This window comes from Orcinus orca, chromosome 11 (assembly GCF_937001465.1).
Source record: "Orcinus orca chromosome 11, mOrcOrc1.1, whole genome shotgun sequence".
Lineage (NCBI taxonomy): Eukaryota > Metazoa > Chordata > Mammalia > Artiodactyla > Delphinidae > Orcinus > Orcinus orca.
The window spans coordinates 65,304,079-65,327,351 of NC_064569.1; the positions used below are offsets into that span (position 1 = coordinate 65,304,079).

Sequence of the window (23,273 nt, forward strand, 5' to 3'; positions counted from 1 at the left end):
CCTGGTGGCGCAGTGGTTGGGAGTCTGCCTGCCGATGCAGGGGACACGGGTTCGCGCCCCGGTCCGGTAAGATCCCACATGCCGCGGAGCGGCTGGGCCCGTGAGCCATGGCCGCTGGGTCTGCGCTTCCGGAGCCCGTGCTCTGCAACGGGAGAGGCCACAACAGTAAGAGGCCCGCGTACCGCAAAAAAAAAAAAAAAAAAAAAAGAATGCTCAACATCATTAATCATTAGAGAAATGCAAATCAAAACTACCATGAGATATCATCTCACACTGGTCAGAATGGCCATCATCAAAAAATCTAGAAACAATAAATGCTGGAGAGGGTGTGGAGAAAAGGGAACCCTCTTGCACTGTTGGTGGGAATGTAAATTGATACAGCCACTATGGAGAACAGTATGGAAGTTCCTTGAAAAACTAAAAATAGAGCTACCATACCACCCAGAAATCCCACTACTGGGCATATACCCTGAGAAAACCATAATTCAAAAAGAGTCATGTACCAAAATGTTCATTGTAGCTCTATTTACAATAGCCAGGACATGGAAGCAACCTAAGTGTCCATCAATGGATGAATGGATAAAGATGATGTGGCACATATATACAATGGAATATTACTCAGCCATAAAAAGAAACGAAATTGAGTTAATTGTAGTGAGGTGGATGGAGCTAGAGTCTGTCATACAGAGTGAAGTAAGTCAGAAAGAGAAAAACAAATACCGTATGCTAACACATATATATGGAATCTAAGAAAAAAAAAAGGTCATGAAGAACCTAGGGGTAAGACGAGAATAAAGACACAGACCTACTAGAGCATGGACTTGAGGATATGGGGAGGGGGAAGGGTAAGCTGTGACAAAGTGAGAGAGTGGCATGGACATATATACACTACCAAACGTAAAATAGATAGCTAGTGGGAAATAACCACATAGCACAGGGAGATCAGCTCGGTGGTTTGTGACCACCTAGAGGGGTGGGATAGGGAGGGTGGGAGGGAGGGAGACGCAAGAGGGAAGAGATATGGGAACATATATATATGTATAAATGATTCACTTAGTTATAAAGCAAAAACTAACACACCATTGTAAACCAATTATACTCCAATAAAGATATTTTAAAAAATAAATAAATAAAAAGAAATTCCTAGATATTCCATGATACACCTGCAAGTGCTGACAAGCACAGTTCTAAGCAACAACTGCTTCTTTTTTTTTTTTTTTTTTTTGCGGTACACGGGCCTCTCACTGTTGTGGCCTCCCCCGTTGCGGAGCACAGGCTCCAGACGCGCAGGCTCAGCGGCCATGGCTCACGGGCCCAGCCGCTCCAACACGGACCCGTGTCCCCTGCAACGGCAGGCGGACTCTCAACCACTGCGCCACCAGGGAAGCGTAACAACTGCTTCTCTGAGAGCAGTGGTCCACAAGGAGGCCCAGAAGGCAGATCTCTGAGAACTTCAAGGAGAGGAGTTGGAAACTAGGATTGTACTCCTTATGTGGATACAATGAATCATCACAGGGCGGATGACAAAGCTGAAACAGTGAGGAATTCCTGGCTTGTCACAATATACCGATTGCCCAAGTATGCTGAGGATGTCAGGATTTCTGAAGGAGGCATCACACTTTACTGACATGGGGAATTAATACTCTGAGCATAAAAACAGATTTGACACTGGTTTTCTTTTTATGTCTCAGTCTGAATACTGAAAATGATGCTTACTTTCAAGTGCTTACTTTCAAGCACTTGTTGCCGCATCGTTTCTAAAACTAGACTTTTGCTTTATCCCACATTTTTTTTTCTGGAAAAAAAAAATCTGTAGCTATCACTTCTTCAGTATCCCTAATTCATGCTCTAATCATTGGCCTCCTGCACTGTATACATGGTATCTGCTCTCCTGAAACTTGTTTCCAGCCTTGAATTCTTTCCAGGTTAAAACCCTGATTTATACTTGGTTGTCCTTCAACATCTTAAAGTTCATCAAGTGCTAAGCTAAACTCATCAAGTTTGTGAATCCACATGTCTCCCCTTTGACTTTTTTCCTCTCCCCATTTTCATCATCTATTAGTCAGTAAGGCATGCCCATCATTATCTCATCCTTCCTTTTCATTCCTATAACTCTTCCTCAAATTCAGGTTAGGTCATCCAGATTACAACAATAATACAACAGTGGTCCAAAATTGTCAAACTGTTCCAAAGAATAATAGGATTCCTGGAACAAAGAGTTCCAGGATCTGCATATTCCGTACGACCTAGAGATTCACAAAGTATCTGAAAGGCTACAGTAAAGAAACATCTTATTAAGTTTGTTTAACCTGATGTTTGGGAAACCCAATATCTCCTAATTCATTTTACCATGGAAAGGTTTTCAAAGAGCATCCAATAAAATCTCCCAGAGTCGTTTGTAAAACATTCTTCTTCCCCATAGATTCAATCCTGCAGCCAATTTTCATAGCAGCTAATAAATATACAGCTCAGATGATTTCACTTCCCTGCTCAAAATTTTCAAACACTCTCGCTTACCCATCAAACAAAGCTAAGCACCTCTATCTATCTGCAACCTACACGTTTAATCTGCTCTTTCATGACTTCATTCATCTCTGTAGTTCACCAGACATCAAGCCTAGGATCTACTGTACTACAAGCGCTCATCCTCAAACCAAATAAATGTGTTTCATTAAATAAATGTGTACCATCATTTAGCAATGAATCAACCTTTCACACAAAACTCTGGTACTGTGAACAGCTCTTTAAAGACTTAATGGCTTCCTGATGCTCTCCAAACTTAAACCAAAGTCTACTTTGCTAAAGAAAAATATATTTACTTTCTTCTCTCCATGATTTGAAAAACTCTGCTGTAGATAGTTACATGCACTGAATATTTTTAACAAATTGAATTGTCATTATTGCATGGTTTTCCTGAAATAAAGGTGGTATGTGGTGCTTAGTATAATTGAGCCAGATGGGAAATTGTTAAGTAGATGTGGAATGATCATATTATCTGTGATCATTCCTTAACCAGTGTCAAAACACACATTCTTGTCCAATTTTTAAAAAGTAACATCTATTGAAAATACTTCTAAACCTTAAAAAATTTTAGGTTATAATTTTAACTGAAATGGTACTTACTGTTCAAGAAATACTCAGTTGCACATCTGCTTTGGGTCAAGCATTGGTACCAGGCAAAAAGCAGTCAACAAGATGGACACAGTTGTTACCACAGTGTGTAGTTCTTACCAGGAGTTCCAGGCATGCTGAGAATTATATCTCCCTCCAGCTACTATGCTATTTCTCTGAAAGCAAAAGTTCTACAAAATGTTGTTCTTACTGTCCCTAAAATATCTCATCCTCTCCTGAGTCTACACCAATGAAGCTTTTACCTACTATTTCTAAAAAGTGTCAGGACCATCAATGATCTTCACACTGCTAATCGCAATGGTCAATTCCCAGACGAGGTCTTACCTCACCTGTTACCATTTCACACAGATAAGCCTTCCCAGCTTCTTAAAAGACTTCATTTACTTGGCCTCTGATCACCACTGTCTTTTGCTTTTCCTCCCTGGCTGGTGCTTCCTCATCTTCTCAACCTTTAAGTGTTGTAATTACGCAGAGCTGAGTCATCAAACGTCCCATCTTTTCATCCTCCAGATGGCTTTAAATACCATCTATACGTTGATAATTCCCGTATTTATATCTCCATCCTGGACTCTTCCCTTGAGCTCCAGAGTTTTTATACAGCTGGCAACTCAAACTCTTCATTCTAGCGTCTGATATCTCAACACATCCAAAATCGGTATTTCTCCTGGACGTAAACCCCTCCCCCTACGCTCTTCTGGAGTCTTTCCAATCTCAGGTGAAACTTCATCTTTTCAGGTTCTCAGACCAAACACCTGATTCTTCATCAACTGCTTTGTTTCTCCTACACCTTATACTCAAACCTGCATCAAATCCTGCAGGCTAAGTCTTCCAGGCGTGTCCAGAATTTGACCATTCATCACTACCTTTCCTGTTACTACCCGGATCCCTACCACCGTCATCTCCGGTCTGGATTCTTTTATTTACTTCCCAACTAATCTAACCCGTTCAAACTAAAAATCCCACCATCTGTGGCTTTAGTATATTAGACTAAAAGCCAAAGTCCTCAAAATAGCAAGCGTCAGCCTCCTCCAGTCCGAGGGCGCGCTGGCCTACCTCCAGTGCTCGGCTGGGCTCCCGGAACGCGTCCAGGCCGCCGTCTTCCCGGGGGCGGCCAGGTGGCCCTCAGCGGCCGCAGTCACCATGTCCGGCGGCGGGTTACCTACAGCTGCGTGGTGACGAGGCTGCCTGGGGCCCCCTGTCCCGACCGCCGACCGCTCCAGCAGCTCAGAAAGGAGTTGGGCGCAGACCTGCTGCGGTGGATGCTCTGCGGTGGCAGTCCCCAGGCTGGGACAACTGAACTGCCCCTCAAACATATGGGAACCATCTTCGGAACCCCGGACGGAAGCGAAACCCCTCTAGGGTGTTCGGGGGCCCACCAGCCCGGTGGAGGGCGAGGCCTGGCGTCCCAGGGAATCATCAAGACTCCCAGCCCCCAGCCTCGGGTTGCAGTTCCGGGAGCGGCCTGGCGCCACCTCGTGGCTGCTCCCGGGGCTGCACCCTTAGGACTTGGCTTTCCTAGGACTATCCATCCAGAAGCCACACCCTGCGCCTTCCCCCTTGGCCCTGCCCATCCCAGAGATAACTGTAACAACTAAAATGACATCACTTGTGCAGAAAAGAAAAAAAAAAAAAACCAAAGCCTCTCTGTCTTCATCTCTTTCTATCCTTTCCCTTGTTGACTGTGCCCAGGCACAGGGCTCATTGCTGTTCCTAAAATACTTTCAGAACATTATTGCCTCAAGGCCTTTACCCTTGCTGTTTCCTCTGTGCTACTTTTTCCCAGTTATCCTCGGGGAAAACTACTTATTTACTTATACAGTAAGTCCCTTACATATAAACCTTCAAGTTGCGAACTTTCAAAGACGCGAATGTGCATTCGCATGTCCAATCACATAAGTTACTTCACGTGTCTGGGTTACATTGTCAGGTGCGTGCATCCTCCACAAGTGGTTGTGCTTTTGTGTACTTTATTGTACAGTACTGTATAGAGTATAGTAGTACAGCATCTTTATTTCAAGCCCAGGATGTCCGGAAACAAGCGTAAAAGCAGTGGTGATAGGTATTATAAACCTATTACAGAACAGTACGATATAGCCGATTGTGTTAGTTGGGTACCTGGCTAACTTTGTTGGACTTACGAACAAACTGGGCTTATGAACACACTCTTGGAACAGAACTCGTTTGTATGCAGGGGACTTACTGTATCTAATACAGGAGGACTTCCCTGGATCCACCCCTACTTTCCTTGGCTCTGTCACCGCCACCACCCCCGCAAACCTGCTTCATGTTTCTTCAGATTACTTAAAATTATAGAAAGTACTATGTACTTATTTGTTTGTCTTGTCATCCTCCACCTCCACCCCACTACCATATAAGCTTCACAAGAGTTGAAATTCTGTGTTCACTACATAGGACCTAGAACAGGAGTTGGGACATAGTAGGCACTCAAGAATCGAGTGAATAATTGGGTGAATTTACAAAAGGGCATTATAAGGTGCTATGGAAGCATAAAACAGAGGGAACTAAACTAGGCTCAGGGAACAAGAGTTTTTGAGGAATCTGAAACCCAAATGCTAAAAAGACAAGTAGGAATTTGCCAAGAAACGGGAGGAAGAGGAAGGGAAGAGTTCTCCCCCCAAAGAGAACAACATTGCCAAGATCCTGATTTTATTTAACAAATATTTATTAAACACCTGCAATGTGCCAGGCTGTGTTCTAGGTATTTGGAACATAAGTAATAAAGGGGAAAGGCTATACATAAATAATTTTTGGCATATGATCAGTTAATAAAATTAAGAACATATTAAGATATATTTAAAATATTGGAAAATGGGAAGCCACTAAAAAGTTTAATGCAAGGAATGACATGATCAGATTAATATCTCAGAAAATCAAAACCAAACATAAGCCTTACCCCCAGTTCCTGGCTGTTTTGATACTTAACCAAGAAGAGCTTCCTTTCAGGTTCCACAGTCATTTCTAATATAAGCCCTTAGAATCAGATAAAGTGAAAATGGTGCTAATTATTTTCCTGTATGTGAATACAAAACAAAAAAAGTCTTATAAATAGAAGTTTTCAAGTTTTTCAAAACTTTAATATAATTTAATGTCATTTTATTTTTAAAAAATCTGCTTTTAGTATTCTTTTCTCATATTTTTCAGGAATCTTTTTCAAATTTACTTATTTTTTCAGTGTCATGTTCTCTCCTTATAGTTTCTATTTTTAAAGTGCATTTTAAAATCATTATAAATATGTTTATAGTCTCTTTCTGATTTCTTCTATATCGAGTTCTTTTAGTTTTTCAGACATATCTTCCTTCTTCTCTCTGAATTTCTGTTCCTTCTGCCCAAAACACAGGGCTCACTAACCCCCTGGTTTGTTGTCAGCACTGACTCACTCGAATGTTCTACCTCCTTCTCATTCATTTCTAATGTTTATTTGCGAGCTCACCTTTGGCAGGGATTGTTTGTTCTATGAGAAACCAGTAATGTAGCTGAATGCTTCTTAAGAGTGCTTTCATTTTACTTCCTCTAGTCTGTCCTAGGCTAGGACTCGTTTTATGTAAGTTCCTTGAGAAAAAGTTTCCTGAACCAGCTCAGTGGTATATATTCAGACTCCAAGCTAAGCAATGCAGTTTAGGGTATGGGTATAATGAAGATCTAACACGTCACCCTCAGTTCCTGCTTTGCCCCCAGCCATGGGGCTTATTTCTCAGTCTGGGACCACTTGGCATCCCCTTCATCTCCCTCCGTCCACTTGTACCAAGATGTCAGCGTGATACCACTGCCATTCCAGCCTTCACTTCCCCTTTCATTCCTGGCACCTGGAGATAATGCTTTCTCACTTGCATTCTAAGCTGTAGAGAGTTTAATTGTTAGATTTTATGTAGCACATCTTGATCTTTGTAATGGGAGAGGTTCTGTGTTAGCTCAGTCTGCCATATTACAGATTCACTCAAATTAGTCTCTGAATTGGATTTTAATTTGAAATATGAGCAACAACATAAAGACAGTCTGCCTAACCAAACAGTCACTCAGATGTGCAGATAAATACCAAAAATTAACCAGGCTGCAAAAATGCTTTCAAAGCCTGTCTTCCCAACTGGGAACACAATTTCTTACTCAATTAGGTTAGTGTGAATTTTAGCTCACATAGGATAAGTTAACTTTGCAAAACTGTAATAGTATAGGAACCTTGACGAGCATAGAAACCCATCCAAGCAGAGAGGGGAGGTGAGCCAGGCTCACACCCAGCACAGGCTCACTCATCTGTGGCAGAGCACGGGCAGAAGAGTGCCATACAAATGGGGAAGAAGAATTCAGCTAAAGTGTTTAACTGATTGATGAAAGTCCAAATGTGAGCTAGCATGACAATATAAAACCTCTGGGAGTGGCAAAGACAGGCAATTTTTACAAACTTTTACTGGGAGCTCGTGAGAAAGAATGGGTCAGAGTTAAGAGTAAAGGTAAAAACCTGTTACAACTGGGAGACAGATAAAAGAAAAAACCTGTATGCCAAGGTGGAGGGAGAGGGAAGCAGGAAACAGTGTTAATTCCAGGATCCAATACCAATACTATTAGAGGCCCCCTACCGCTGAGGGAGGGGCAGGGAGCTCTCCCACCAAGACCCTCCAAGGATGAAGCCAGAGTTTAGTCTGGGAGACCAGGAAGAGGCAGCATCATTGAGAAAGCCCCATCCTTGAGGCTCAGGCACAGGGTCTTCCTGAGACCAAGGCTGGGCCAGGACAACAGAGAAGCTCCTTTGTCCCCCACCACCAGGCTAGTAAGTACCAAGAAAGGAGCGACAGTAGTCTACCCCTGTGGGAATGTAAGAGCAAAGAGCAAGAATCAGCTGGGACACGGGTGTACAAGGAAGACTGCAAGCTGAGGGTCAAGCAACTCAGATGGTTCAACTGAATGCAAACGTAAAGGCCATTCTCTCTTTTCTATTTCTTTAATGCTCTAAAAGCAGAGGTTGGCAGGCGTTTTCTGTAAAGAATCTGAGTAAATAGCTGAAGCTTTACAGACCAAATGGTCTCTGTCTCTGAAATTCCTCACCTCTGCCACTGTAGCCTGAAAGTAGCCTGAAAGCAGCCATAGATAACATGTAAATTAATGAGCATGGCTATGTTCCAATAAAACTTTACTTATAAACATGGAAATCTGAATTTAATACAATTTTCATTGTATTAAAATATTTCACTGTCACAAAATATTTCTCTTTTTGAGTTTTCCAACCATTTAAAATAATGAAAAAAACATTCTTAGCTCTCAGGCTGGATTTGGTTTGGGGGTTATGACTTGTGAGTCCTGGTTTAAAGCACAATTAGTAGCAATGAATTATGCATTTATAGCATAGATTTAACAATAGCACAAAAGACAAGAGGCAGCAGTTGGAAGTGTATTATTTTAAGGAAGGCTGTGATAAGTTAAAGATACACACTGTGGACCCTAGCCAACACCCCCACACACAATACAAACATTAAAAGAAAGACTTATAGCAAAATAAGCAAAGGCCTACATCAATATTAGATCAGTAAAGTATTGTTTGAATGTAAGACAAATGATTAGATACAGCTCCTTTACATTTGGAAAATGCATAATTTACAATAGAAAATTTCATCTCGAAAAATATCCAGGAGAAACTGCTAAGAAAAAAATAAGTAAATGTATTTAAAGAATTCAATGTATTTGAAAATAATGGAGAACAATCCAAGAGAAGAGGCTCTGAAAACTTGTTCGTACATGTAAGACAAAGATTTCAAAACTCACACAGGGAAAAAGATGCAACTAAGGAGGAAATTAGGTATACCTCCGTGTGTATCTGTGTACAACTTATCTTGCCTATAGCTAATGTGTTCAACTACTTAGGATAGAGGATTGCCGAGGCTAAGATCATGTGATGATTGCTATACTGTCTTAGTTTAAATTGCTCTAACAAAGTACCATAACCTAAGTGGCTTCAAAAACAGACCTTTATTTCTCACAGTTCTAGAGAGTGGGAAGTTCAAGATCAATCTGCCAGCAGATTCAGTTTCTGGTGCAAGTCGCTTCCCAGCTTGCAGCCATCTACCTTCTGGGTGTATATTCACAGGGCGAAGAGAGAGCTCTAGTCTCTTCTTATAAGGACACTAATCTCATCATGACCCCCACCCTCATGACCTCCTCTAACCCTAATTACTGCCTAAAGCCTCCACCTCCAAATCACATTGGGGGTTAGGATTTCAACATATGAATGGGGAAGGGAGAGACAAAAACATTCAGTCCATAGCATATACAATCTTAATACTTTGCTATTCAAAGTTATCATTTGGAAGCCAAACTGTCAATACTTGCAAAATGTGTGTCATCAGAAGAAATGAGTGTCTACATGATCCAGAATACCTTATTTATCCAGAGGCATGTATCTGTCAAATTCAACTAACTAAAACAGGTCTGAGAAGCTGGAGTGATGCAGAATTGCCCTTTGAGCCATCCACATAAATATCTCATCATTCCGTTAGTAATATGCATTGCTGTCCTGCCTTACTTGTTTTATCTTCCACTATTCTTTTACAAAAGCTCCATTTTCTAGAGCATATACTATACCAGAGAAGGAAAGAAAATGAATCCTATATTTTCAGGTTAAAAATGGTTAAAAATGAACCATTAATTAATTTTCAGTTATCTGTAAGGTTTTGAGGCAGGAGATAGATGGGCTCCAGGCCAGACATTTACACCTGGCCTGTTCACGCTTCCTGGGGTGAGAAGATGGGCTCCAGGCTGGACTTTCATTACCAGCCCCCTGTTTACACTTCCTGAGGCAAGAGAAAAACGGGCTCCGGACTACATATTTATGACCGGACTCCTCTCTATATTTCGAGATCTGCACTTCGATATAAGAAATAGCAACAGGAATAGGGTAGATAACTGGACATTGGACACTTTTATGGCAGGGATAGAGAGGGGCTAAACCCTGTTAAAAGATCAGGAGGTCATACATTTCCCATCCTTAGGGCAAGGGAAACATTGCACATGCGCAGAAAGGCTCCTTGGGGGTCAAAAAGGAGGGGGCGCCACCCCATAATTTGTGATGCTAAGGCCGTCCCATAGGCCTCTGGGCTGTGATCCATCTTGGAAAAAAGTTGTGCACACATGTTGGGGAAAGTCCTAGGGCAGGTGTGGAAAAAGAAACCAGATAATTGGCCAAAGATAAACAAAGACCCGGAAGAACTGACCTATATAGATGACTTAACGGCCTCTTTCCTGCATGCCTCCTCATTAGGGAGGAGGCCCACACCTTTCTCTCTGGGTGTGCATCTCTGCCTTGCTTCTATCTTAACTAAACCAACCGCTTCTCTGTGTGCTCTCCCACTTCTTGCTGTGCTATGTCTCCAATAATAAACTTTGTACGTGTTTTTAGTTTTTGCCTCCGTGAGAAATGTATTTTTTACTAGGAGGCAAGAACCAGGGGGGTCTGGTGGCTAGGATTCCTGGTTTTCTTCCAGGCTACCCGGGTTCAATTCCTGGGCAGGGAATTAAGATCTTGCCTCATGCCACCACTCACTGCTGCCTCTCCGAGATCAGTTTACTTAGATGGATCATCTCTCCCACATTTAATGCTAGGCAAATACAGCATGGCTTGGGCCACTGAAACACACGTTAAAACCTCAAGGCCTATATTTTAAAGATCATGGGTTAGCAGAGTGTGTTTATGCCCTTCAGGCCATTTAGAGCCAATCTTGAAGGAAGAAAAGAAGTCACAATTTTCTCTTCATGCCTGAAACTCAGGTTGTGCTGCACTTGTCTCACTTAACAGCAAAGACTGTACAGAAAGGGACTTGGGGCCCTATTATCACTTTTTCAACTCCCTCTGTGAGCCTGTCAAAATTCCAAGTATATGAAGAAGTTTTATCTGCACGTGACAGATCACTGAAAGATAATCTAAATGTCACAGTCATAATCTCTTGGTTCACTGGCACAGCATGGAAAGAAGGAACAGAATCTTGCTAGACTTTCTTTTAATTCCATATTTGGGTATTTTGATCTTTTGTACCAAGAAAGTAATAAACATGATTAATAATAAGCACAACCATTTATTAAACAGCTGCTATTTTCGAATAATTTCGAATAATAGACTTTTAAAATACATCACTTAAATTAGTCTTTACCAGCATTAGTATATACCCCTTTTATAAGCATTGAATAACATTCTTTCCTTTTTGTCTGAACAACATACTGTCCTGGTGGTGCCTCCTACCAGTCTGTCTGCTCTTTGAAGCCTTTGCAAGCACCTCCGTGTCTGCCATCCCTTACAAGTCCACGTCCCTCAAGTCTTGTTACAGACCCTGTTACAGACCTATGTACTTGCTCTCCACAGTGTAGCATAGTGATTAAGCTCAAGGTCACAATGTAAACCAGACTGAGTTCCAATCCCTTTATTTAGCCTCTTTCTGCCTCAATTCCCACATCTTCAAAATACTAATAGCATGTGCCTCAGAGGTTTGTTTTCAGGACTAATTGAAATGAAATATGAAAAACTCTAAGCACAACGCCTGGCACGTAGTAAATGCTCAATATGTGTGAGCTGTTACTATAATACTCAAACTATGTTATCATAAATTATGTTTCATGTCTGTGTTCCCTTCTGCACGCTCTACCCCCAGCCTTTGACTCGGCACATGCCACATGGTAGATTCTCATTCTCTTTTCCTTGCAAGGCTAAGGAAGAACCTTAGCCTTGCAAGCCTATGTAACCACAGCCTGTAGTCTATGTATCACCACATAAAGTGGGTGTCATTACTCCTATATTAAGAATGAAAGAAACAGAATGTGGAGAGAGTAAGCAGTATTCTAAGCTTCCATACATAGTAAGTGGCAGAACTGCAATTCAAATCCATATCTGTCTAAATCCAAAGCTTGTGCACTTTTCATTTACTGCACTGGGAAAAACACATGCTCTGGGGAGAAGGGGTGGGGAGTAATCAATCAGTGTTGAGCACTTACTATGGACTTGGCAGCGTTCTAAGCACTTGCATATGTTTTCTTAGTTAATTTTTACAGTAATCTTAAGAGATAGAAACTATTATTATTTTCAATTTTATAGATGAAAAGTAAAGGACAGAGAGAAGATATTAACAGGCCAAGGTTACAGAGCTAAGGAAGAGGCAGGCATAGATAGGATTTGAACCCAGACGTCTGGATCCAGTGCTCACACCCCTGACTGGCACGTGTATGCCTCTCTCAGCGTCATGTGATGCTTCAAAATTAAACAGCACTAAACAAGAGTCAAAAAGTCACTCCTGGTTATATTTTCCCCAGTCAACTGTTTAGTACACTTTTTTTTTTTGGCGGTACTCGGGCCTCTCACTGTTGTGGCCTCTCCCGTTGCGGAGCACAGGCTCCGGACGCGCAGGTTCAGCGGCCATGGCTCACGGGCCCAGCCGTTCTGCGGCATGTGGGATCTTCCCGGACCGGGGCACGAACCCGTGTCCCCTGCATCGGCAGGCAGACTTCTCAACCACTGCGCCGCCAGGGAAGCCCTGTTTAGTACACTTCTGATATCTGTATAAATAAAATAAAATTAAAACCCTGAACATCTACATAAACTCTAGTCCCTGTCCTTAACAATTACCGAATCATAAAGTCCCTCTGTAACAACTTTTCCAATTTGTCATTCAAGTTTTGCCTGTACTTTTCCAGTAATCTGGTAATGGAATGTTCACAAATTCCCGGAAGGCACCCATTCTAATTTTGAACAGAATAAATGTGGGGAATTTTTTTTTCTTTCTTTTTTTTAAAAATAAGTTTATTTATTTATTTATTTTTGGCTGTGCTGGGTCTTGGTAGCTGCTTGTGGGCTTTTCTCCAGTTGAAGCATTGCGGTGAGCGGGCTTCTCATTGCCGTGGCTTCTCTTGTTGTGGAGCAGGGGCTCTAGGCACGCGGGCTTCAGTAGTTGTGGCTCGCGGGCTCTAGAGCGCAGGCTCAGTAGCTGTGGTGCACGGGCTTAGTTGCTCCGCGGCATGTGGGATCTTCCCGGACCAGGGCTCGAACCCGTGTGCCCTGCTTTGGCAGGCAGGTTCTTAACCACTGCGCCACGCGGGAAGCCCCGGGGATTTTTTCTTGAATAAAAAAAATCTGGGCTTCCCTGGTGGCGCAGTGGTTGAGAGTACGCCTGCCGATGCAGGGGACACGGTTTCGTGCCCTGGTCCGGGAAGATCCCACATGCCGCGTAGTGGCTGGGCCCGTGAGCCATGGCCGCTGAGCCTGCGCGTCCGGAGACTGTGCTCCGCAACGGGAGAGGCCACAACAGTGAGAGGCCCGCGTACCGCGAAAAAAAAAAAAAAAAAAATCTGTCATCTTGTATCCTTTGCTAACTCACCTAGTTTTACCCTCTGACTGCTAGGCAGTATTTGAAGAAAAAAACACTAATTTATTCAGCACACATTTGAGCACGTCTTTCAGGCACTGTGATAGGCAATGCGTACACAAAGATGAATATAAATAACTTACGTTGTTACGGTGACGGCAGTGTAAAAGAAAAAATTCTATATTGTGTGGTAAGTGCTCTAGTACAATTATGAAAATTAGTGTTATAGAAGCATCAAGAAAGAAAGGATTTAGGGAAAGAGTGAGCTGGCAAATTAGGTATTTATACAGGAAATATTTGCTTTGACCCCCAGGCATCTCCAAATGCTTCCTGCTTCTACAGCATACCAAAATAAACACGGTCTCTGCCTCTTAGTATAGCTTGAAGGCAACAAACAGTATCTGTCCTTACCTCCTGGCAGTAGGGTGGGAGTACAGTTGACTCTCCATATCCGGGGGTTCCGCATCCACAGATTCAACTAATTGCAGATGGATGGTTGCTTGAATCTGCGGATGCAGAAACAATGGCTGACTGTACCACACCTTTTTATGTAAGGGACTGAGCTTCCTCTGATTTTGTTATCAGCAGGGGGTCCTGGAACCAATATCCGGCGGATATCGAAGGATGTCTTCCTTGACTTTGAGTACTCAGGGAAGAAATAATTATCATTGTTGAGTGGTGCTCATGTGTCAGGCCTGTTCTAAGTATTTTGCACGTATTAACTCGTTTAAGGTTCGTGGACCTTATGAAGTCACTGCTATTTTTATAATTTCCCATTTCACAGACAAGAAAACTGAGATTCAAAACAGTCTAGTAACACTGGAAGTTACAGAGTTAGTAAATAGAAAAGCTAGGATTCAAACTCAGGCAGGCTGGCTCTGGGGTGCATTTTTTTTTTTTAATTAATTAATTTATTTTTGGCTGCGTTGGGTCTTCGTTGCTACACGGCGGGCTTTCTCTAGTTGCAGTGAACGGGGGCTGCTCTTCATTGCCGTGTGCGGGCTTCTCATTGCGGTGGCTTCTCTTGTTGCGGAACATGGGCTCTAGGCGCATGGGCTTCAGTGGTTGTGGCACACGGTCTCAGTAGTTGCGGCCCACGGGCTTAGTTGCTCTGCAGCATGTGGGATCTTCCCGGACCAGGGCTCGAACCCGTGTTCCCTGCATTGGCAGGCGGATTCTTAACCTCTGCGCCACCAGGGAAGTCCTGGGGTGCATGTTTTAAGTGCCATACTAAACCATCCCTGTCTCGACCCAGAACTGAATCATTATGGCTTGACTGAGGTACAGGGCCTGCCTGAGGTTTTAGTGGTGGTTGAGTGGAGTCCAGTGGGGCAGTATTCACTGGGCATTAGAACCAAGAGCAATGAATAGACAGCGCTGGCTCCCTTTTCCTGGTGAATGAATGAATGAAGAATACATTCATTTTCATTAAATTTTATCTCTTTTACTGTACCCTGTCCAAGCTAGTTATAATTTCATTTATTTATTTATTTTAAAGATTTTGGCAAACAACTTTTATTGAAAAACATTACATTCTTGTTACACTTTTAAAAATATCTAAATTTGTGAGCTTACCTGGCTATTAAACATTATATATATATTTTACTTTGAATTGTTGCTATTGTTTCATGGGTTTTTCTATTCAGTATGGAAAATTGATTTGGTACCAGTGAATGGTAGATATGATCTTTAAACTTTCTTTATAGATTTGTTTTATATATAGATATTTTAATTGAAGTATAGTTAATTTACAATGTTGTGTTAGTCTCTGGTGTACAGCAAAGTAATTCAGTTATATCATATTCTTTTCCATATTCTTTTCTATTATAGTTTATTACAATATATTGAATATAGCTCCCTGTGCTATACAGTAGGTCCTTGTTGTTTATTCTATATATAGTAGTTTGTGTCTGCTAATCCCAAACTCCAAGCTAGTTATAATTTTAGAATACTGATTTGGTTGGCCAAATTAGTTGCTATTCTTCTTAGGTCTATGTCACTTATAAAAAATCTTCTATGGCACTCATCCAAAATATTGGTAACAATGTTGAATAGGACAGAGAACCAAATCGCCTTGGAATAGTGTTTCAACCACTAGAAATCCAACAGTGCAATCATCCACTTCACATACCTCACACTTTCCACAGTGTTTCTATGAATGTTGTGCTGTCGTGAGTTTATAGTATTGCTATGGCACACACCTGAAATTTGAAAAAAAACTATTCTTGGTGATCCCATGTAGGCTCTGTGGGATCACCACTTTCTTTTTTAAGTGCCAATATCACATTCTTCTATTAATATGCCTTAGATTTTTCTGCCAGGAGGCAACAACAAGTAGATTGGTCTGTAGTTTCCCCAAACATCTTTAACACCTTTTTTGGAAGCCAGGATATTTGTTCATCAGCAATTAGTGCTCTTTGACAACTTTCCTCAAAAATCACTTTCAGCATTCTCTCAGCCATATTTCCAAAGTCAATACCATTAAATAGACCCAGCTATGATTTGATGGAGTTTTTTTCCCCATCTAACTTGGGGGTTTAAATCTTATTGCCATTCTATGATTCCCATTATTCTATCCTTTTTCCTTTTTTGGTGAAAGATGATTCTTTGATAGAAAAAAAAAAAACAGAGCTCTTACTGAAATATCATTAACTATCACCACAGTAGGCAAGTAAACAAAAATAGCATATCCAGTTGGACTTGGAATAGCTGCTGTGTTTCTAGAGGAAATTACCACCAGTTTAAACTAGAAGCCCTTGTTTTCTGTCCAAGTCAGATACTATCTGAGTATAATTTCAATATAAGTTTCAATTCAACCCAACTTTTTTCAAGTAGTCTTTGGGTATATTTACTTTTACTTTTAATAAACAAGTCTTCAAATTCAGCTAGCACATCACTTAGTAAAAGTCAGTCATGGAGAAAAAAAAAACAAAAACAAAAACAACCTCTTTATCACTTAGACCAGAAGTAAAGCATTGATTTAATCTACATGACTTTTAAGGTTGTGTTTACATTTGCCAACCCAGAGTGATTTCAAATTAAATCGAGTCTAACTTGTTTATCAGGACATAGCTCTATTATTCATCCATTTGTAGTTAAAAGGAAAAAAAAAAAGTAAGGCAGTATAGCTTATGTGTGTGTGTTGGTGGGGGGGCAGATTCTGCTAAGCCCTCCTCCTTTTTTGTCTTTTTTTTTTTTTACCCTTTTCAGTTGTACTCTGGCATTAACTTGCCTGGTTCAATTAACAAGTTAAGATGGCAGGTGGATGCAAGCAATGGAAGTAGGGCTACAAGTATAAGTATTAACACCAGCACCTCACATCCTTTCTTGGCCCTGGAGAGCATTCCACTTTTAGGTCTGCTACACACACACAAAGCAAAGTGACAAAGTAAGGTAGCCACCACTTTTACATTATTATATGTTGGAAGGCTTTTTTTTTTAGCATTACGAATGACTCCATGATAGCTAGTCCAACTAAGTCAATTTCATTCATTCATTTATTCAATTAATCAATCAATCAATATTAAGAGTGTGTTGAGCTCTGTGTAAACAAATCCAGCAGAGTCTCTGACCTGATGAAGACTATATCTTAATAGACAGATGTCAGAACTAAGTAAAGAACTCTCTCCAAGAGGTATTGGCTTTGCACCTATAGTAGCATCCTTAAAACCCAATACACATATCTTCCCATTTGATACTCCTCTCTAAATGTTCTCTTTTCCCTATTAAATAGCTAAGCCCTAGCTGTGATCCTGAAAAAGTACCCCAAAAGCAAAAGCATTACTTTCATAAATGACCAGAGAACACCAAATACATCTCAGAGCTTGGATGGCTGACACACCAAACTGGAAGGTATTCACCAGATTTCTGTTTCTTTTCCTGGAAGTTCAATCATTAATTTTTCAATTTCAATTTTAAAACTGTGTATAAAACTCTCATTAAATGGAAAATACCTTTTTCAATAACTAAGACTTTTTAGAAATTTGGTTCCTTCTCTTTGTAACTTTTCATTATCAAACAAAAAGAAAAGGTGAATATGACACGATTCTGACTCCTGGAAAATATTCTGTAACAGTAGTGCAAAAAGAAACTCAAATATTGATTTGCAAAAAAAATTCAATGTTTTTAAATGTTTAGTGACGCTTATGGAAAAAATGAGAAAGAAAGCAAATACTTAATGTTTGTAGACTAAAACATTTCTGGCTGCTGATGTAAAAAGACTTTAGGACAAGAGCCATAAAATATAGTCAGCCCCTCTCTCCTCCCCATCACAACCATCAGGGCATACAACTTTAAAACAACATAAAGACTAGCTTAATTTTTACTTTCCTTCTTCCTTAATTTCTCCTCATGCTAAAAAATAAATAAATAAATAACGAAGAGAGAGAGAGAGAGAGGAGGAAGGCCCCTTTGGACTATGAACAAAAGCAATTTTCAGGCAAATACAGATTTTATAAAAACTGGTGAATACAGCTGATTAGAAAAGCTATAGGCTGCCCAAGGCTTGAATTGGGAAATACATAAAGTAATAAGCTCCGCTTGCCTTGAAAAGGGAAAAGGGAAGAGAGAAAACTTTTAATGTATCACAAATTCTATGAAAAGTGTGGCACTCGTGGGATTTCCATTTGCATTCAACTTTTGCACTCATGTTTTTTTTCATAAGTTTGAAATCCACAAAATAAAAGCTCTTGGTTTTCTATTAGAATTTTCAAAGGACAAAAGTTTTAATTTTTTTAAAGGGAAAACACATCAAAATTTGTTTAATCAATATTTTAGATTAAAACTTATTTTAGAATTCAAGAAAACAAGATTTACATTTACACTTTTGCAATGTTTCCAAGTTGAATTTAACTCACAGAAAAGTTCAGTGGCTGTGACACCAGCATTTTATTTTATATAGGTGCCTAAATGCAGATTGTAAACTATTGATCATGTTATAAGCAAAGTCTCAAATATTTAAAATTACACAATTTCTTTTTTCTTTTTTTTTTTTTTTTTTTTTTTTTGCGGTACGCGGGCCTCTCACTGTTGGGGCCTCTCCCGTTGCGGAGCACAGTCTCCGGACGCACAGGCTCAGCGGCCATGGCTCACGGGCCCAGCCGCTCCGCGGCTTGTGGGATCTTCCCGGACTGGGGCACCAACCCGTATCCCCTGCATCGTCAGGCGGACTCCCAACCACTGCGCCACCAGGGACGCCCAACAATTTCTTTTGTTTTTAATAAATTTATTTTAAATTTAATTATTTTTATTTTTATTTTTGGCTGTGTTGGGTCTTCATCGCTGTGTGCGGGCTTTCTCTGGTTGCGGCGAGTGGGGGCTACTCTTCCTTGCGGTGCACAGGCTTCTCATTGCAGTGGCTTCTCTTATTGTGGAGCACAGGCTCTAGGCACGTGGGCTTCAGTAGTTGTGGCACGAGAGCTCAGTAGTTGTGGCACACAGGCTCTAGAATGCAGGCTCAGTACTTGTGGCGCACGGGCTTAGTTGCTCCGTGGCATGTGGGATCTTCCCGGACCAGGGCTCGAACCCGTGTCCCCTGCATTGGCAGGCGTATTCTTAACCACTGCACCACCAGGGAAGCCCCTAAAATTACACAATTTCAATTACTCATAGAAATTATTTTAATTATCCATTTTTCTCCAAGAATTGATTTTGTCAGTCTTCTTTATAAGTCATGTAAAGACTTCCTTATAAGTCATGTTTTTTTAAAAAGCCATTCTGCTTAAAATCAGGGCAAAAAGATAAGCAGAAGTAACATTTTGGAGAATTCCATTGTATTATCTTTTCTGACCTTGAGATGGTAAGTGAAGGAGAGTTGGAGCTACTGGACTGAAGGAAAGTGCCTAAATCCATGCATTTTTTAATATAGTGAAGTATTCCTATGTTCTTCGTTATAATGGTATTAAATATCATGGATTGCACCCTGCTTTGTTCCCTTGATTTTAGCTGAAGGTCATTCCTGGTTGTAGAGATTAAAATCTGGGCAAAGGTGTAGGGAAGAATTGCACTGAATATTTTAAATTCTGGAAGAGATGATTCCACACTAATCTCCTTATCAGCATCTTCTCTTTGCCACAAGGGTAAATTACAGTTACTACTTTCTACATCACAGTCTAATATAAAATATTACACTTAAAATGAATATATCTCGTATTATGACCACTTGGGTTCAACATGTAGATCTATGCATAGTGACATGTAAATTATAATGATCAAGATATCTTTGGGGCTTCCCTGGTGGTGCAGCGGTTGATCATCTGCCTGCCAATGCAGGGGACACAGGTTCGAGCCCCGGTCCGGGAAGATCCCACATGCCACGGAGCAGCTAAGCCCATGCACCACAACTACGGAGCCTACACTCTAGAGCCCACGAGCCACAACTACTGAAGCCCACATGCCTAGAGCCCGTGCTCCTCCATAAGAGAAGCCACCTCAATGAGAAGCCGGCACACTGCAAAGAAGAGTAGCCCCCGCTTGCCACAACTAGAGAAAGACCCACACACAGCAATGAAGACCCAACGCAGCCAAAAATAAATTAATTAATTTTTTAAAAAAGGTATCTTTGAAAATTTAATTATAATATATAGTGTTTTAGTCTAGCAGTAAGAAGCAAAAAGTTGAGATTTTCTTGGTATACTTATAACCAACTATCTGCCCCAGATGCATACTTAGAGTGTTGTTATTTCTTGGTAATTTTTCTTTTCAGTCATTTGCTTGGTTATGGAGGTATTAATGGGATGGTAGCCAAGCTTTACATGTGCAACAGCTTTTTCTTGTATTCTTCCCTCTATCCATAATGCTTTTCCTAAGGACCTTATTAATACACCAGAACTCAGATTAAATTTTACTTTCTCAGTGAGCCTTCTATGACCAACACCATCTAAATAGGTCCTTCCCCATTATTCTCTATCCTCCTGTCATGTTTATTGTTTTCAGAGCACTTCATATTTTCAACTAATCTAAAATCCTAATTATAATTTATATCATCTGGCCCCTGGCCACCAATTCACAAATCCCATTTTTTGCCACTCTTCCCTGTGCTCACATTTTCACACTGACTTTCTTGATGCTCCCAGGATACACACGTGAGGTCCTTCTCCAGAGCACATTCTTCCAGATACCTGCAAAGTTTGCTTCCTCACTTTAATCGGGTCTCTTCTCCAATGTCACCAACTCGGAGGAAAGGGTCTTCCTTGACTATCATGTTTCAAACAGCAGCCCATCACTCTCTTTGATTCAGTCTTACTTTTCTCACTAGCACTTATAGTTGTATACCTATGTGTTGTTCAGTGTGTGGTTCTCTCATTAGTATGTAAACTCCATTAGGCTTTATCTACTTTGTTCATTAGGACCACCATATTGCTTAAAACAGTGCGTGCCATAAGGCTGACACTCAATAATTTGTTGAATGAATGAATGAATTCCTAACTTATTATGTTTTCCCCACTGGACTCTTAAAAGCAGAAACTTTGTCTCTGGCATTCCTGTAGCATCTCTTATATAGCAGGTGATAAATGAATATTTATTGAATAAATGAATGGTTTGAATGAGTGTGTGTGTGTGTGTGTGTGTGTGTGTGTGTGTGTGTGTGTAATTTCTTTCCCCCCCCCAAGCTCTAATTACCATGAAGACTATGTGGTAGTCTGTTTAGCTCATCAGTATATAGCAATCCCACAGTAGGGTCTGACTTGCGGTAGGCACTCAATAAGCAATCCTAAGGACTGGGACCAGCGTGAACAGGAACCTGCTGTGACCACAGCCACCCAGAAGCCCCCACAGAGGTAATCTGAGGTCTTAATGGCAGATGGAAAAGAGTTTAGGATACACACAGAGCAGTGAAAACCTGAAGCCACCCTGTTTGTCCTTTCAGGGGCCAGGCTGGTTCTGGCAAAGGCTTGCTTCCCAGACAAGACCCAGGAAACTAGCGCAGACTTCTGAGCTTCTTACTTTCAGATATCTTTTGAATTCTGGGAGGGATCAATCTTAATTTCAAGCCATAGCTTTGCTTTGTTTGCTTAAAACCTCTGCCCTGAAGATTCCAGATGAATCTGTTGATAATGCCAAAGGGCATCAAACAAGAAAAATTAGATTTTAGCATAAAATCTCCCACTAACTAGTAGAGTAACCTTGAAAACATCTCTTATCATTGCTTCTTTCATGTTTTTCATTTGAAAAATGAAGATGCTAGAAAAGAACCAGCAGGATACATATGGATCATGTATTTGGGTTTGCTTGATGAGATGCCCTTAGGAGGCTTTATGCAGTGTCTTCTTTCCTTTTCTCCTGTGCTCACCTGCCACAATCCCCCTTGGTTAATAATCACAGATAAGTGAGCTATGGTTGCTGATGGAAATCTGTCAAGTGCATGGGGGAAAAGAAAGTTTAAGAACCATTGGCCTATGTTCTCCCTGCCATTCTTTCCAGGGTCAAAATGTTGTGAATCTATGAGCTGTACCTCTGTTCACTATGAAACCCTTATATTTTAATGGCGCTTAAGTTGTTACAATCCTTAGTTCCCTTACACTAATTTACATTAATTTTTGATATTCTACTGTGATCAGGGACTATGGCAGGCACTGAGAATACAAAGATGAAGTTAGAAATGGTCTCTTCCCTCAAGGAGTTCCGTTCAATGAGGAGATAGATGCAACAGAGTTTGAGAAATGCTTTGATGACGCCAAAGTAGTGGGTGACCTCAGGGCACGTCAAAGGACACCTGGAAGAGGTGGGAGAGGAAGTGATCTGCAAAATCTTCCAGCAGGTGACCAGAAACTGAGTCCTAGTTTTAATTCATTGAATTCTAGACTGTTAAAGCTGCACAGTGGCAGAATCATTTAACCCAAACTCCTTATGTGCCATAGAGGAAAACTGATGCCCAAAGAGGCTAACCAACTACTCCAAAGTGAGTATCAGAGCTACAGCTAGCAGCCAGATAAGTATTATTGGGCTCTCTCTTTTAAGAGATTTTTTTTCTTGTAGGAAAATTTTTATCAGTTTATTTCATCAATTTAATGATGTAATTAAACAGTTAATTATATTTTAATAACATATAGGGGAAATTATTAATATGTATTGACTTCATGCACATTAATGATGCCAGTAACCCACCATCTGTAAATTACAGACCTCGCAGTGAGCTGCTGGTGAATTTATTCAGATACATTCACTGTCTCACCCACCCTTGCCTCTTGAGCTACTTATTCCATGAACCTAATCACAACTGGGAAGGACAGGTACAGTCTGGCTGTGAACAAGAACAAAGAATAGAACTTAGTCTGATTGCACTTCCTCTCCACAACTGATCCAGGCATTTAAAGTAAGACCCCCCAAAGTGAAATGTTTTTAGTAGTAGTAGTATATAAAATTCCTCAGGTATGCAATTTTCTTGGAGTTTGTTTGCTTGTTCGTTTTCTCTCCTAACGTCGTTTTACTTGGGATGTTTAAAGACTATGATTTAGGAATGGGACAATATAAGATCTCATTACATTAAAACAGAAATACTTGGGAAATCCATAATTTCTAATAGCTTGCCATCTGTCTGGTTTTTAGAGGCAATGGATTTATCCTGCTTAGGGCAGATGATAATCCTGGGGAGAAATCATGGATTATGCAATGGATTTCTGACCTTTTTAACTACTGTTATTAACTTACTAGCTTGCAAAACAACATTTCCCAACATAAAATCAATTATTTTTTTATCTTTCAACTCCTACCCCAAGTAAGGTTGCTATGGGCACCACATAACATCCGCTCTGGCGCCAACAGATTACGTTAAAGTCACCCACAATCTCTCCA

The 23,273-nt window shown here is 40.8% G+C and overlaps 1 protein-coding gene across 11 annotated transcripts in view; it reads right to left on the reverse strand.

The window, feature by feature from the left end:
• The window catches only part of LIN7A (lin-7 homolog A, crumbs cell polarity complex component), a 247,281-nt gene that overhangs the window by 112,833 nt on the left and 111,175 nt on the right, over positions 1-23,273 (reverse strand). The window contains exon 1 of one of the 11 annotated variants that reach the window (XM_033407190.2): positions 6,047-12,479. The exons of the other annotated variants lie outside the window; for them this stretch is intronic. The gene's annotated coding sequence lies outside the window, so the exon portion shown is untranslated. Of the gene's footprint in view, positions 1-6,046; positions 12,480-23,273 lie in introns of those variants that run through there. 11 annotated transcript variants of the gene reach the window in all.